Source organism: Symphalangus syndactylus, chromosome 13 (genome assembly GCF_028878055.3).
Source record: "Symphalangus syndactylus isolate Jambi chromosome 13, NHGRI_mSymSyn1-v2.1_pri, whole genome shotgun sequence".
NCBI classification, from domain to species: domain Eukaryota; kingdom Metazoa; phylum Chordata; class Mammalia; order Primates; family Hylobatidae; genus Symphalangus; species Symphalangus syndactylus.
In genome coordinates, this window is record NC_072435.2 from 81,933,609 (window position 1) to 81,949,860 (window position 16,252).

Genomic DNA, 16,252 nt, shown 5'->3' on the forward strand with positions numbered 1-16,252 from the left:
GAGTTGCCACTCCACTCCTGTGCACAAATGTTGGTGCAGAGGGTCCCTCCCTGCTCCATGTCCAGGCAGATCTCCAGGCATTTGGAGGACCCATTCTCCTGGATTAGGGTTTTTAGGCTGTCCCCCATCCCCATGCAGAGAATTGGGCCAGGGAGTTTTCCCAACTCCATGACTAAACACACCTCTGGGCACTTAGTGGCCATCCACTGGATTATTGCTTGGAGCTGGTGCTCATGTCTGCCACTGGGGGACCTGTAGGCAGACCTGGCCAGTTTGGCCCTGCCTATCTTTGCCCCAGCACCTGCTTCCTGGGTTGAGGGACAGGGGCGGGCAAGCAGGAAGATAAGACCACTTTGCACTCCACAGAACAGCCCATTGCCTAGGCAGCAAAGAACTGCTTACAGTAAACAAAGATCAAGAATATACCCAGCCATGTTGGCCGCAGCTGGCTCTTACCTATGTTTCATCTATTGGTTTGTAGGTTGAACTACACTGCCTAACACAAAATTTGGTGTCAGATGTGCATAAGGACATGGAATAAAAGCCAGAAAGCCCTGCGCAGCATTATCTAGGGTGACAACCCCTAAGGAGGGGAGAGGGCAAGGGAAAGGGAAAGAAAGAAGAAAATCAATAAAATTATTGGGGAAAAAAGAAAAAGCAAAAGAAAAAAACACCTGAAAGAAAATAAATACAAAAATTAGAAGTGCTAGTGTTTCCAAATGAGAATGAACCAGCACAAGAATTGTCATCATTAAAAACCTGAGTGTAGTGACATCTCCAAAGGATGGCCCTAGCTCTCCAGTAATGGTCCCTAACCAAAATGGAAAATCAGAAATGAAAGATGAAAAATTCAACAAATGGATTTCAAGGAAGCTCAATGAATTCCAATTCAAGTTTGAAAACCAACACAAAGAAAGTTTTAAAACAATCCAGGAAATGAAGGAAGAGATACACATTCTAAGAAGAAATCAATCAGAACTTCTGGAATTTAAAACAAACAAACAAAATAAACAAAAAAAACCTCACTTAAGTAATTTCAAAATAAAATTGAAAGTTTTATCAGTAGACTAAACCAAGCAAAAGAAAGAATTTCAGAGCTTGAGGACCTGTGTCTCAAACTAGTCAGACAAAAATAAAGAAAAAAAGAATTAAAAAAATGAACAAATCTTTGAGAAATATGGGACTATATACACCACCAATCCTATAAGTTATTCGCATTAATGAGAGAGAACCTAGAAAACTATTTGAGGGAATAATTCAAGAAAATTTCTCTAATCTTGCTAGAGACTTAAGTATCCAGATAAAAGAAATCCAGAGAACACCTGAAAGATACTATACAAAATGAGCATCACCAAGGCATATAGTCACCAGACTGTCCAAGGCCAATGCTAAAGAAAAAATGTTAACCCTTTTCCCATTTTTCCAAAGAGTGCTCGCCAGCGGCACTTGCAGCTGCAGCATTTGCCCCTAGATAACTTTGCAACAAAATATCTCGCTTTTATGATTATTTTCCCATCACTCTATCAACGAATGAAACAAAAGACTTCATTCTATTTATACCATTCTATTTTGTGTCAACTTCAGAAACAAAAGACTTCATTCTATTTATACCATTCTATTTTTTTGTAGTGGTATTTCCATTTACAAAATATAGTAATTCTCAATTGCTGAAAATGTCAAATGCTAGAAAATGTAGCATTGCTACCCATGATGTTAACATCGTTCGTGAACAGTTTTTGGACAAAGATTTATTTAATGAGTTTTCTGAAATAGGCGATTCTGATGATTCAGACAACTCTGATGTTAGTTCTGTTTAGAAATAACTCCAAGAACAGTTTTTATACTCTATTTTCACATTTAAAATCAGTCAGATTTGTTTTAGCCTCAGAGTCTGTTTATATAAAATTAAATAAGTGCTGGCAGCAAGCTGCACTTTTTTTTTCTAAATGGGAAAAGGGTTAAAGGCAGCTAGAGAAAAAGGTCAAGTCACATACAAAGGGAACCCCATGAAGCTTATAATGAATTGCTCAGCAGAAATCTTACATGCCAGGAGAGAGTGGGGGCCTATTTTCAGCATTCTTAGTGAAAGGATATTTCAACCAAGAATTTCAAGATAACACGAGAAGAAAAGCGAGGCCCAACTATCTGTTGCCTGTAAGAAACACATTTGATCTATAAAGATACCCATAGACTGAAAACAATGGGATGAAAAAAGGTGGTCTATACTACGGGAGACCAAAAAGAGCAGGAGTAGCTATACTTACATCAGACAAAACACCTTTCATGACAAAAACTGTAAGAAGAGACAAAGAAGGTCACTATAAAATTATAAGTGGAGAACTCAGCAAGAGGATGTGACAATTGTAAAGATATATGCACTCGAAAATGGAGCACCAAGACCTATGAAAGAAATATTATTGGAGTTAAAGAGCTAAATCTCCATACAATAAAAGCGGGAGACTTCAACATCCCACTTTCAGTATTGGACAGATAATTTATGCAGAAAATCAACCAAAAAATGGAAATTAACTTGTATAATAAATAATAAATATTTTGAGAACATTTCATCCAATGGCTGCAGAATACACATTTTTCTAGTGAGCACATGGCTCATTTTCCAGAATAGATCATATGTTAGGTGGCAAAAGAAGTGTTAAAACATTCAGAACCTTGAAATAATATCAAGAAACTTCTCTGACCACAATGGAACAAAACTAGAAATTAAAATCACAAGGAATTTTGAAAACTATACAAGTATATGGAAATTAAACGATATGCCCTTGAATGACCAGTGGGTCAATGAAGGAATTAGGAAGAAAATTGAGAACTTTTTCGAAACAAATGATAATGGAAACACACATACCAAAACCAATAGGATACAGAGAAAGCAGTATTAACAGGGAAATTTAGGGCTATACGTGTCTACAACAAAAAAGAAGGAAAAACTTCTAATAAAAATGCTAACAATGCATCATCCTAAAGAATAAGAAAATCAAACCCAAAATTAGTAGGATAAAAGAATTAACTGAAGATCAGAGCACAAATACATGAAATTGAAGTGAAGAAAACAATACAAAATACCAACAAAATGAAATGAGTTTTTTTGAAAAGATAAACGAAATTGACAAACCTTTACCCATACAAAGAAAAAACGAGAGGATCCAAATAAACAAAGAGATGAAAAAGGAGACATTACATCTGATACTACAGAAATTCAAAGAACCATTAGTGGGTACTATGAGAGACTATATACCAATAAATTGGAAAATCTAGAGGAAATGGATAAATTCCTAGACACGTAATACATACCAAATAGGAATCATAAAGGAATTCAAAACCTGAACAGGCCAATAAGCAAGTAACAAGATTGAAGCCATAATAAGAAGTCTCCCAGTAAAGAAAAGTCCAGGACCCAATGGCTTCACTGTTGAACTCTACCCTTTAAAGAACTCATATTAATCCTACTTTAAGTATTCCAAAAAATAAAGAAGGGGATGCTTCCAAAGTCATTTTCTGAGGCCAATAATACGCGATCCAAAAGTAGACAAAGACACATCAATAAAGTAATATACAGGCTAATATCGCTGATGAATACAATTGCAAAAATCCTCAACAAAATAATAGCAAACTAAATTCATCAATACAGTGAAAAGATCATTCACTGTGACCAAGTTGGATTTATTACAGAGATGTAAGGATGACTCAACATATGCAAATCAATGAATGTGATACATCATATCAACAAAATGAATGATAAAAACCATATGATTATTTTAACTATGCTGAAAAAGCGTTTGATAAATTTCAACATCCCTTAATGATAATAACCCTGAAAATACTGGGTATAGAAGGAATGTACCTCAACATAATAAAGGGCATATATGACAGACTCACAGCTAGTATTACACTAAATGAGGAAAAACTGAAAGCCTTTTCTGTAAGATCTGGAACAAGACAAAGGTGTCTACTTCACCACTGTTATCAACCTAGTACTAGAGATCCTAGCTTGGGTAATCAGACAAGAGATAGAAATAAAGGGCATCCAAATTGGAAAAGAAGAAGTCAAGTTATTCTTGTTTGCAGATGATAATGCTCTTATATTTGTGAAAATCTAAATACTCCACCAAAAGACTCTCAGAACTGATAAACAATTTCAATAAAGTTGCAGGATACACAATCAATGTACAAAAATTAGTAGCATTTCTATATGCAAGCAGTGAACACTTTGAAAAATAAATAAAAAGTAATCTATTTGCAATGACCACAAATAAAATTAAAATCTATGAATTAATGTAGCCAAATAATTGAAAGATCTCTACAATGAAAACTATAAAACTGAATAAAGAATTTGAAGAGGACATTCAAAAAAATGGAAAGCTATTCCATGTTCATGGGTTGGAAGAATCAATATTGTTAAAATTTCCATACTACCCGAAGCAATCTACAGATTCAATACAATTTCTATCGAAATACCAATAACATTCTTCACAGAAATATAAAAAAAAACCCTAAAACTTATATGAAACCACAAAAGACCCAAAATATCCAAAGCTATGCTGGACAAAAAGAAGAAAACTCAAGGAATAATTTTCCCTGACTTCAAATTAAACTGCAGTGCTATAGTAACCAAGACAGTATGATACTGGCATAAAAAACATATGCACACACCAGTAGAACATAATAGAGAACACAAAGACAAATCCACACATGTACAGTAAACCTATTTTCAACATACATTGGGGAAAGCATAATCTCTTCATTCAATGGTTCTGGGAAAATTGGATCTCTATATAAAGAAAAGTAAGACTAGATCTTGTTTCTTGCCATGTACAAAAATAAATGTAAAATGGATTAAAGACTGAAATAATAATAGCTCAAACTATGAAACTATGACAAGAAAATATTAAGGCTGCTCTCTAGCTCATTAATCTGAGCAGAGGTTTCTTCGGTAATACCCCACAAGCAAAGAAGACCAAAGCAAAATTGGTCAAATGGGATTATATCAACTTAAAAGCTTCTAAGCTGCAAAGGAAACAATCAAGAAAGTGAAGAGATAACTCACAGAATGGGAAAAAAATTGCAATCTACCCATCTGACAAGGGATTAATAACCAGAATATATAAGCAGCTCAAGCAACTCTGTTAGGAAAAATGTAAAAATCCAATTTAAAAATGGGCAAAATATTTGAAGAGACATTTGTGAAAAAATATACAAATTGCAAACTGGCATATAAAAAGGTGCTTATTGATTATCAGAGAAAGGCAAATAAAAACTACAATGAGATATCCTCACTCCAGTTCAAATGTCTTTTGTCCAAAAGACAGGCAATAACAAATGCTGGAGGGGATGTAGAGAGGAAAGGAAATACCCACACACTTTCGGGGGAAATGTGAATTAGTACAAATACTGTGGAGAATATTTTGGAAGTTCCTCAAGAAAAAAAATAGAGCCACCATATGATCTGGCAATCCCACTGCTAGGAATATTCCCAAAAGAAAAAAAAACATCTGGATATGGAAGCAATATCTGCACTCCCACGTTTATTGCAGCACTATCACAATAACCAAGATTTGGAAGCAACTTAAGTGTTGGAGAACTTAGGTTATCCAATAGAAAAAGAAAATGTGGTACATATATACAATGGAGTACTATTCAGCCATACAAAAGAATGTCATCCTGTTATTTGCAACATGGATGGAACTGGAGATCCTTATGTTAAATGAAATAAGCCAGGTGTAGAAAGACGAACTTTATATGTTCTCACTTATTTGTGGGAGCTAAAATTTAAACATTTGAACTAATGGAGATAGAGAATAGAAGAATGGCTACCAGAGATGGTTACCAGAGGCTGGGGAGGGTGGAGGAATGGGTGAGTGGAAGTTGGGTAGTTATTGGTTATAATAAAATAGTTAGAAAGAATGAATACAACCTAGTCTTTGATAGTATAACAGGGTGACTATAGTCAATAATAAATTGTTTATTTTTAAATACATAAAAGAGTATAATTGAATTGCTTTTACCTTAAATGGTAAATTCCTTAGGGGTAGATACCACATTTACCATGACTGGTTGTTAGGCACTGCATGCCTGTATCAAATACATATATACACCTGGGTACCCACGAAAATATATTTTTTAAAAATGTCAAGAAATAATAGATGCTGGTGAGGCTGTAGAGAAAATGATATGTTATGCACTGTTGATAGGAATGTAAATTAGCTCAGCCACTACCAAAAGCAGTTTAAAGATTTCTCATATAACTTAGAACTACCATTCAATCCAACAATCCCATTACTGGGTATATATCCAAAAGAAAATAAATAATTCTACCAGAAGACATGTGCCCTCACATGTTAATTGCAGCACTATTCACAATAGAAAAGAATAAACCTAGGTGTCCATCAATGGTGGACTGGATATGGAAAATGTGGTACATATACACTCTGAAATACTACCCAGCCATAATAAAGAATGAAATCATGTCCTTTGTAACAACATGAATGCAGCTGGAGACCATTATCCTAAGTGAATTAATGCAGGGACAGAAAACCAAATACTGCTTGTTCTCATGTATAAGTGTAAACTAAACATTGGGTACTTGGGGACATAGGAGTGGCAACAATAGAAACTAGAAAGTAATAGATGAGGAGGTTGGCAGGCAGGGAAAATGTTGAAAAACTGTAAAATACTATGCTCACTACATGGGTAATGGAGTCATTTTTACCCCAAACTTCAGCATCATGCAATATACCCGGTAACAAACCTATATATGTACCCTCTGAATCTAAAAGTTGAAAAAATATATATATTATTTAGATTTAAAAAGAAAGAAAAATAAAGCAATCTTAGGTACTTGAGGGATATATTAAAATAATTAGCTTTTCTTATCTAAAAGACACATAGATGTAATATATATCTAAATATAGCAACATGTCTAATTTATCTCATAATAGTTACTTGAATTTCAGGATTCAGTGCCAAAGTGATAACTATGATATCTAATTTTAAAAATTAAGTTCATATTTTCAAGGTACTATTGACAGGGCTTATGGGAACCGTTCTATAGAAAAACGCTGTCTGGAGACAAATCAGAGTTTTGCTATTTATTACTGTATAATTTTGGGCAAGTTACCTAAACCCTCAGTTTATTCATCTTTAAAATGGAGATATTCCATAGGGTAACTTTGAGTTAAGCTATATAAATTAAATACTTAGAATATATACTAACACAAAGTAAGCCTTTTAGAGTTGTTTTGTTTATCGTTGTGAGAAAGCATCTGTATCATATATCATTCCCTCATTCTCACAAACTCCCTGAGTAAGCATAACACACATGCACAAGCACACACACACACCCCCACACACACATACAACCACACACACAACCACATAATTAAAGAAATAATATAAGAAAATACATAGTAATATGCATTTTAATATATGAATAACTAATATAATATTTTATTATGATAACTAATCACATAATTTTGCTACTCATGATGTTAGGTGATTAATATAAACTTGCTTTAGATAAACTTTAACACATCAACTTTCTTTTTTTTTTTGAGACGGAGTCTTGCTCTGTCACCCAGGCTGGAGTGCAGTGGCCTGATCTCGGCTCACTGCAAGCTCTGCCTCCCGGGTTCATGCCATTCTCCTGCCTCAGCCTCTCCGAGTAGCTGGGACTACAGGCGCCCGCCACCACGCCCGGCTAATTTTTTTTTGTATTTTTAGTAGAGACGGAGTTTCACCGTGTTAGGATGGTCTCGATCTCCTGACCTCGTGATCCACCGGCTTCGGCCTCCCAAAGTGCTGGGATTACAAGCGTGAACCACCGCGCCCGGGCCACATCAACTTTCAATATATTCAATATGTTCAGTAACTTATTTCCTAGTTATAATCCTCATTTCAAACATAAAATACATCTTATTTCAAAATACACAAGAAGTACAACAAGAGGCAAAGTGATGTCTTACACTAAATAGATACTTAAATGACTATTTGACGTATATGGATCGGAGAAAAAAGAACATTATCAATTAGCTACCTTTAATTATATGAACATTTTTTATGAATGGAATAAAATAATGGTATTCAATTGAGAGGTTACTCTTCATCTTTTTTAAAGCACTCTGTACCTCTAATTGAACATTACATGTGCACTTCTAATTTTAGTGCAATGTTTATGTTCAGTCTACATGGAAATTCAATAAGAGGTTATTTAAGCATCTGCAACTGCTACCCAAATCTTATATTTGTAAATTAGTCTTAGGTTCATGTATTTCAACGATTTGTTTACAGTTTTTAACTTAAAATATTTATATATTATAAATGACGGCATTGCACTAAAGTGTAATATATTCTATCTCTTTGACTTTATTACATTTAAAAATAAATTATAAAATAAATGTTTACAAATTTAGCATCATAAAAAACCCAAATTTTGAGACAATTAAGCAACCACGAAATCAAAACTACAGTCAAATATCCAGATAGATTATATATAAAATGCTAAATATTCAAATACAAACATTGATGAGCTATTAACTTTTTAATTTTTCACTTAGAGATCAAAATATGTACTTTTTCAATGATCTAGATGATATTTTCTAATATTATCAAATTACACATGGCTTATGATTTTCAAAACTTTTTATAACATTTTTTCTACCAGAAATTCTTGGGTAAAGATAAAATACATTTCAAATTTTTACTATGCATTTTCTTCTTATTTACATGTGCACCATAAGATAGTTTTTCAGTAAATCAATACAGACTTTTTCAGGGATCATATCACGCCTGTAATCCCAGCATTTTGGGAGGGCGAGATGGGAGAATCACCAGAGATCGAGAGTTCAAGACCTGCCTGGCCAGTATGGTGAAACCCCGTGTCTACTAAAAATACAAAAAACTATCCAAGTGTGGTGGCAGTCACCTGTAATCGCAGCCACTTGGGAGGCTGAGGCAGGAGAAACGCTTGAACCCAGGAGGCGGAGTTGCAGTGAGCCGAGATCGTGCCATTGCACTCTAGCCTGGGCAACAAGAGCTCAACTCTGTCTCAAAAAAATAAAAATAACAATAATTTTAAAGCTAAATATAATTCTGGTCTAATCATCCAATGCAAGTAGTACACACATGTTTATTTTATAGATTGTAATAAAAAGTAATTAAGACTGGTAAATAGAAACCACCTTTATTTGAACATAAAATATACACTGAATATTACTGAATCTCTTGTTTATTTAATTCATATCAGTTGAAGTATTTACTCTGCACATGAGTTCGTCTAGGCTCTTTGCATTCTTTTTAGGACAGGGATATATATATATATATAAATATTTGCTCCAAACACAATTAACCTCATTTTGTCTTCACTATAACATATACCTCATTCGTTTTTTTGTCCTTAAGTGAGAGAACTTACAACACTCAGAAAAATTATATCATGTCTTCAAGATTGTGCTGCAAATACATGTCATCGTCAAAATTTGAATGCAGGTTTTTAATGCTAGCCCAGTTCTCTTCCTAGTACCCAAGAGATGACCCCCAGTAAAAGGGAATGCACTTACTGATTGTTCCAAAAGTGGAAACTGATTTTTGGTCCCATGGAAACATTTATTTTAATCATATGTTGATAGAAATCTTCTAGAAGACTACTCTCTCTTTGTAAAAAGAGGCCACTACAGGGAATTGACTCTTATCTTGATGACTCCCAGCCTTCATCGTGAACATCCATTTTCACACCCTGTGGTGATGCAGTGCCTGTCAGGTTGTCAGCTGTCATGTCTGTGATCATCCTGTTTGCCTCTAACAGCCTTCTGCTCTGATTCCTCTCAATCATTTAGGGTCAGGCAACCAGAAGACCAAGGCTTTTAAAGATCGTATGTAAAGATTCTCTGTTTTTTCAACTGTAAAAAGAGGTTGCTATACCAGACCAGTGGTTCTCAACTCTGGCTGCATATTTGGAGCACTGTGCTCACACACCATTCTAGGATATAATTGGTCTGAAATGGGGCTTTGCCACTGATCTTTTTTAAAATGATCCTGAAGTGTTTTGCTTTTTATTTTCATTGACGCAAAATAGATGTACATATTTTGGGGATGCATGTAATATTTTTATACATTCATATAATATGTCATAATGAGATGAGGATAATGGAGATATCCATCACCTTAAATATTTATCTTTTGTTTATACTGGGAAAATTTGAATTATTTGCATCTAGCTAATGTGAAATATACAATAGACTATTTTAAAATATAGTCACCCTAACCAGTCTATCAAATTAGGTTGTAGTTCTTCTATCTAACTTTATTTTTCTACGCATTAATCACAAAGATAAAAAAAGCAAAAAAAAAAAGACAACATTCATTTCAATGAAGTTTATAGATAAATACGAAAAAATTAACAACTGAACAGACAGTTGTAACCCATATGATAGAGACATAGGTAAATTCATTGTTACAGCAGCACAGATAGCGGCAACCAAACCAACCTGTGGGAGAAGGTGATATGATTTCTAGAGGAAGTGAGGATTGAGTTTTGTCTTGAAAACTCCTCTAGGTGAAAGAGGAAAGAATACCAATCAGGAGAAAATATATGCAAAGTTAAAAAGATGTAACAATGTAGGATATTTAGGGAAATTTCAAGTATGCAGTTCAATATGAATGCCCTGTAGAGAACATGGTGGAAAGCATGGAAAACTTAATTTTAAATAATTAGCTTAGAGCGAATTCACGGGGGGATCCTTTATTTCCTGCCAAGGATTTTACATTTTTTCTCTAAAGGCAATAGGTAGGAATTAAATAATCTGAATGAGCAAAACAAAAACATACACATAATCTACATTCCACACTCAGGATAGAAACATTAGAACATAATTGTCCTTTAGCAATACAGATACTTGTGGATTTTAAGGAAATACTGATGCTATATCTTGTTTGGAGATGAGCAGTCAGTTTAGAAGTCACTGCAATAATTAAGAGTAATCAGTAATTATCTATCTTTTTAGGTAACCTGTGTAGATGAGTTTGTCATTCACAAACCCTAATGCCTGGAGTTAAGAGGATTAAAAAAGTAACTTTCATTTTGACTTGTCAGTGCTATGGTAACCAGGAGACAGTTAACTGAACATTCTCCATATCTACATAAGAAAGATCTGAGCCCAGAAGAGATCAAGGCAGAGCATATAAATATGGTGAAATAAGTTTATAAGATATTTAAAACTATGATTCATAAAATGATGATAGAAATTGAGGTTCAAGAACAGAACTCTCAGAAACATAAATATTTAAGAGGTAGATGGAAAAACAGTCATCAGTCTTTTAAATATTTCTAGACATCCTCCTATTGAAGGACCTGTGTAGTCACGAGTGTCCAGTGTTGTAGAACTGTGAAGGGACTGTTCACATTTAAGTGGTAGAGGTTAGAAGCCAGATTGCAGAGTGTTGAGATGTGAGGAGGTATTTTTCTTCTTTAGAAAAAAAAATCCCTACATGCATCCAGTTGCAAGTTTTTTAACCAATACTTAATTACCTAATTTATTATTTGAGAAACCACGTGGGAAATCATAAAGACCTTCCTGAATTAAGTAAAATGTTACCTTATTTCATATTAATTAACCCCATCCCTCTTCAGTTACAGAAATTTCAACCATATTTGATGTTCTTTCACCAATCTCCTGATGGCTATTAGACTGCAAATTCCCAAATTAGGAGTTAGTACTAACTTCATCTTCTACTTTGGTAACATTTCAACCAATGGCTATAGAGCTATGTACACAATGGCTACTCAAAAATGTGCTTGCTAGATTTACTCTTCTGCTTAGTTAAGCAATCAGGGAATGATGTCACATCTTCTTAATTTCATGCCATTCAGAATTACCATTTTAAACATCATTGATAATGCAAGCATTTGGAAAGAGAAACTTTTAAAACATCAATATTTTTCTTTACAGAGAATTTACTGAGGAATGTTGAAGGTTAATACAAATCTTCTCGATATTCAAAGGAAATAGAAAAATAAATATTCTGGCCGGGCGTGGTGGCTCACGCTTGTAATCCCAGCACTTTGGGAGGCCGAGGCGGGCGGATCACGAGGTCAGGAGATCGAGACCACGGTGAAACCCCGTCTCTACTAAAAACTACAAAAAAATTAGCCGGGCGTGGTGGCGGGCGCCTGTAGTCCCAGCTACTCGGAGAGGCTGAGACGGGAGAATGGCGTGAACCTGGGAGGCGGAGCTTGCAGTGAGCCGAGACTGCGCCACTGCACTCCAGCCTGGGCTACAGAGCGAGACTCCGTCTCAAAAAAAAAAAAAAAAAAAAAAAAAAAAAAAGAAAAATAAATATTCTTTAATTAATTATTCTTAAATAATCAATCTTCTATAAATATACCATGGTAAAACGAGTTAATGGGTTTCACATAAAATCCATTTGAGACTAAATAGCTGAGGCAAGTGTTGGTCAAATGTGAAAATACGAAATAGGATGGTGCAATATAAATGCAGTTATTAATTTAGCCATGTTAATTTTCAATTAACCTTTCTTCATACTTCAGAAAGCAAATGACTAAAACTGTTAAATGAAAGACGATTGGTCTTCTTTTTCCTAACCTCTAAAGATAGGCATTCTCTAGTGTTCAGCTCTTGGATCTTTTTCTTCTACCTTTACACTCACTTCCTAGAAAATAACATCCAGTCCCATGGCTTTAAACATCGAATGCATGCTGATGAGTCTCAAATTTATATTTCCAGTTCTGAACGCACCCTGATTTCCAGATGAGCTGATACAACCACCAACTTCATTTCTCTATTTGGATATCTCTGATGAGAATCTCAAATATCCAAAGCTGAACCCCTAATTTTCACCCTTCACCAAAGTGGGGAGCAAAGCAAAACAATAAACAAGCTGTTCTCGCATTTAGTTTAGCCATTTCAGTCAATGGCGCCGCCATCCTGCATGAGCCTAAGACTTACCCTTTATTCCTCAGCTTACCTTATTCCACCCCTACATGTGATGGCTCAGTAGGCCTTTTGATTTATCATTTCTACCTTCATCGCCTATTTTGGTTGCACTATTCATAACCTACCTACTGTAAGAACTTCCAAACCACTCTGTTTCCTCTTTTGTTTTTCTTAAGGCTTTTCTTAACACACTAACCATCAAGATCTTCTTTAAGATATAGACCAGATCATAGATCATGTCTTCTTGTTCAAAATCCTATAGTGGTTTTCTGTCACACTTAGCATCAAAGGCAAACCCTTAACCATGAGCTACAGTGTACTATTTTGTGGCCTTTTCATGGTTCTTGAAATATGACAAGATTGTTCTTTCTTTAGGGACTGCAATAGTTTGAATGTTTGTGCACCCCAAAATTTATATGTCAAAATCCTGTCCCCCAAGATGATAATATTAGGAGGTGGGGCCATTGGGAGGTGATTAAGTCATGAGCAGAGCCTTCAGGAATGTGATTAGTGTCCTTATAAAAGAGATCTCAGAGAGCTATCTAGCTCCTTCTACCACATGAGGACACAGCAAAAAGCTACTTTTCTGTCATATAAACCAAGAAGTGGAAGCTCTAAAGATGTCAAATTAGCTGTAGTCTTTATCTTAATCTTCCCAGCCTCCACAACTGTAAGGAATACATTTCTGCTGTTTATAAGCTACCAGTTTAGAGTATTTTGTTATCGTAGCCAGAAAGGTCCAAGACTAGTTTGGATCTGCCATATAAAGAGAAGTCAGTACCTATTCTCTAGGACGGTCTTTGGCAATTAATGTTTCCTTGCCTTAGAGTATCCTCACCTCATTCACGGCCTTGATAAAATGTCACTGATCACACAGTTCTTCCCTCTTGCTACCTCTTTCTATCCCCTTTTCTGGTTGTATAATTTCCTGTGTATGTTTATTTCCCCTCCTAAAACATAGTCTCCAATAAGCAGAGAATTTGGCTAAATCCCCACTATGTTAAAGATTATTTGACACACAGTAGATGATCTATTCATATTATGAGATGAATGAGCCCATAATTTTAAATGCATGCAGACACATTGTATTTGAAGGTCGCTAATATACTTTTAGCAACATCTAGGTGGTTGAATTATAGTATGTAAACTAACTGAAAATTTTACAATTTCTTTTATTTTACATTCACAGGCTATCTCATAAGATTATCATAATCTAGGCAGATTTAGGTATCCTCACTTTACAAATGAGGAGAATGGGGCTAAGAGAGAGAAAAAAATGACTTTTCCCAGGTCTCACATATTGAATTGTTAGAGTCTGGGGGGAATCCCAGATCTGATGGACTTCTTCCTACATAGCTAAGCTTCAGGACTGATGTGCAGTTGTTTTGTTTAATATAGTCTAAAAGATACATAGAGCATAAATTCTGGCCATAGAGTTACATAGTTTCACAAACATGACTGCATTTTTAAAAAGTAAATTCTTCAGATAAATTATCTTCTAAGTAAACAAGGGCTTAGACATAAAATAGCAATTAACCTATGTAATTTTTCTGATGTGGAAGAAATTGCATTCCTTGTTACAGTGCTCCGAAGGTAAATCCATAACCATGCACTTGAGCCAGAATAAGATTGGTATTACTGAATGTGATAGGAAAATTATTATATATAATTTATAAATTTTAGGCTTCTATATTGTGGTTCTTTTCATTTCTTCTTTCTATAGTTGTGAATTTAGAGCTGTTTGAATCCAATAATCAGGAAGAAACAAAAAGAAAACAATCTTATTTATTGTAAATTTGCAAGCATTTTTTTCTGGTATGTGATACATCATGCTCATGGGACTATTGTGCATTCCGTTTCCAAGATGATGGTAATTTATTTCAAAACCTACTTAGCATACTTACTTAAATAAAAATTATGAGAAAGGATCTGTTACTCATGGAAAATAAAACATATATTACTTAGTAATTTCTGTGATATATGTGATTCTCTCTATGTACAGATGCTATATTTATTATCCATGTAATCCTCTAGCATCATATATTTAAGAATTTAGATTTCATTGTGAATTCAATAGAAATAGCCTCTGAAGTAACCATGTTAGGACTAACTAATTTGCTGATGAGGTGATTTTTAAAAATACACATTATATATAAGAAATTATAAAACTTTATTTAAAGGAGGCTGGTCTCTTATGACAATTACTTTATAGGCTATAACATTTGCAGTCATGGTGTGCTATATTTTTCCTCTTCATAGTGTATTTGTATTGAAAGCTTACCTACATTGTGCCTTCACAATTCAATTAATCAGATTTTCTTTTAATTATAAATGATGGTTAAAGATAATGCCAGTAAATTTCATCCACCCACTCACTCACTTATTTATCAAGCAGTTTTATAGTTATTGAGTACTATTGCTAGTTGCTTAGAGCAAAAAGAAAAAAAAAAGAATAGGAAATTTTCAATCTTCTAAAGAAATCTATATCCTAATGACACAAGCAAAGAAATTAGCAATTATCATGTAGTTTTCCAGACACCTAACAGCTACTGGTATTGGAGTTATATTCCAGTTCATTTTTATTATAATTCTTATTATAAATTAATACATTGCAGTTCTGATATACATAGAAAATTTTTACAAGGTTAACATAAGCTCAAACATGAAATATCTATTCCCCATTAGATTGGAAGTAAAAGCCAATTTCTGAGCTTTCAGAGAGATTTCTAGAACATGGAAAGTAGAAATTTACTGAACAAAAATGACTTGAAACCCAGGCAGCTTTCTCTGCGAATACTGGTATTCCAATTCACCTTCTCTTAGTGCACAATTAACCTATAAAGACAATATAGTTTTGAAAGACAGCATGCACAAAATGGCCATTAGAGCACCCAAAAATAATCTTCAGTGGGTTGTGAACAGATTTTTGTGTTTTAATTTAAATCTGAATACAGGTGCATGGTTGTGCAAAACAGAATGAAAAATTTTGATAGTTTCATATATAGTTCTAACAATTCTAAAACAACCATTATGAGCAAGTTTTGTAGGCATGTTTACTTATTAATTTTACATTTTAATAGCAGTAAAAACAGGCAGTAGATAGGAGTTAATATTTATTAAATAGTATAAAATTTAATTTTATTAGATGCAATATTTTATTGAATCATAACAAAATTCTTGGTTGAGGTTCAGAGTGAAGAGGTAACATGCATAAGAAATAAGCTAAGCAATTTAATAATTACACAATAATTCCAATGAAAGGCATGCTTCTTACTCTTCTTCATAAGCCA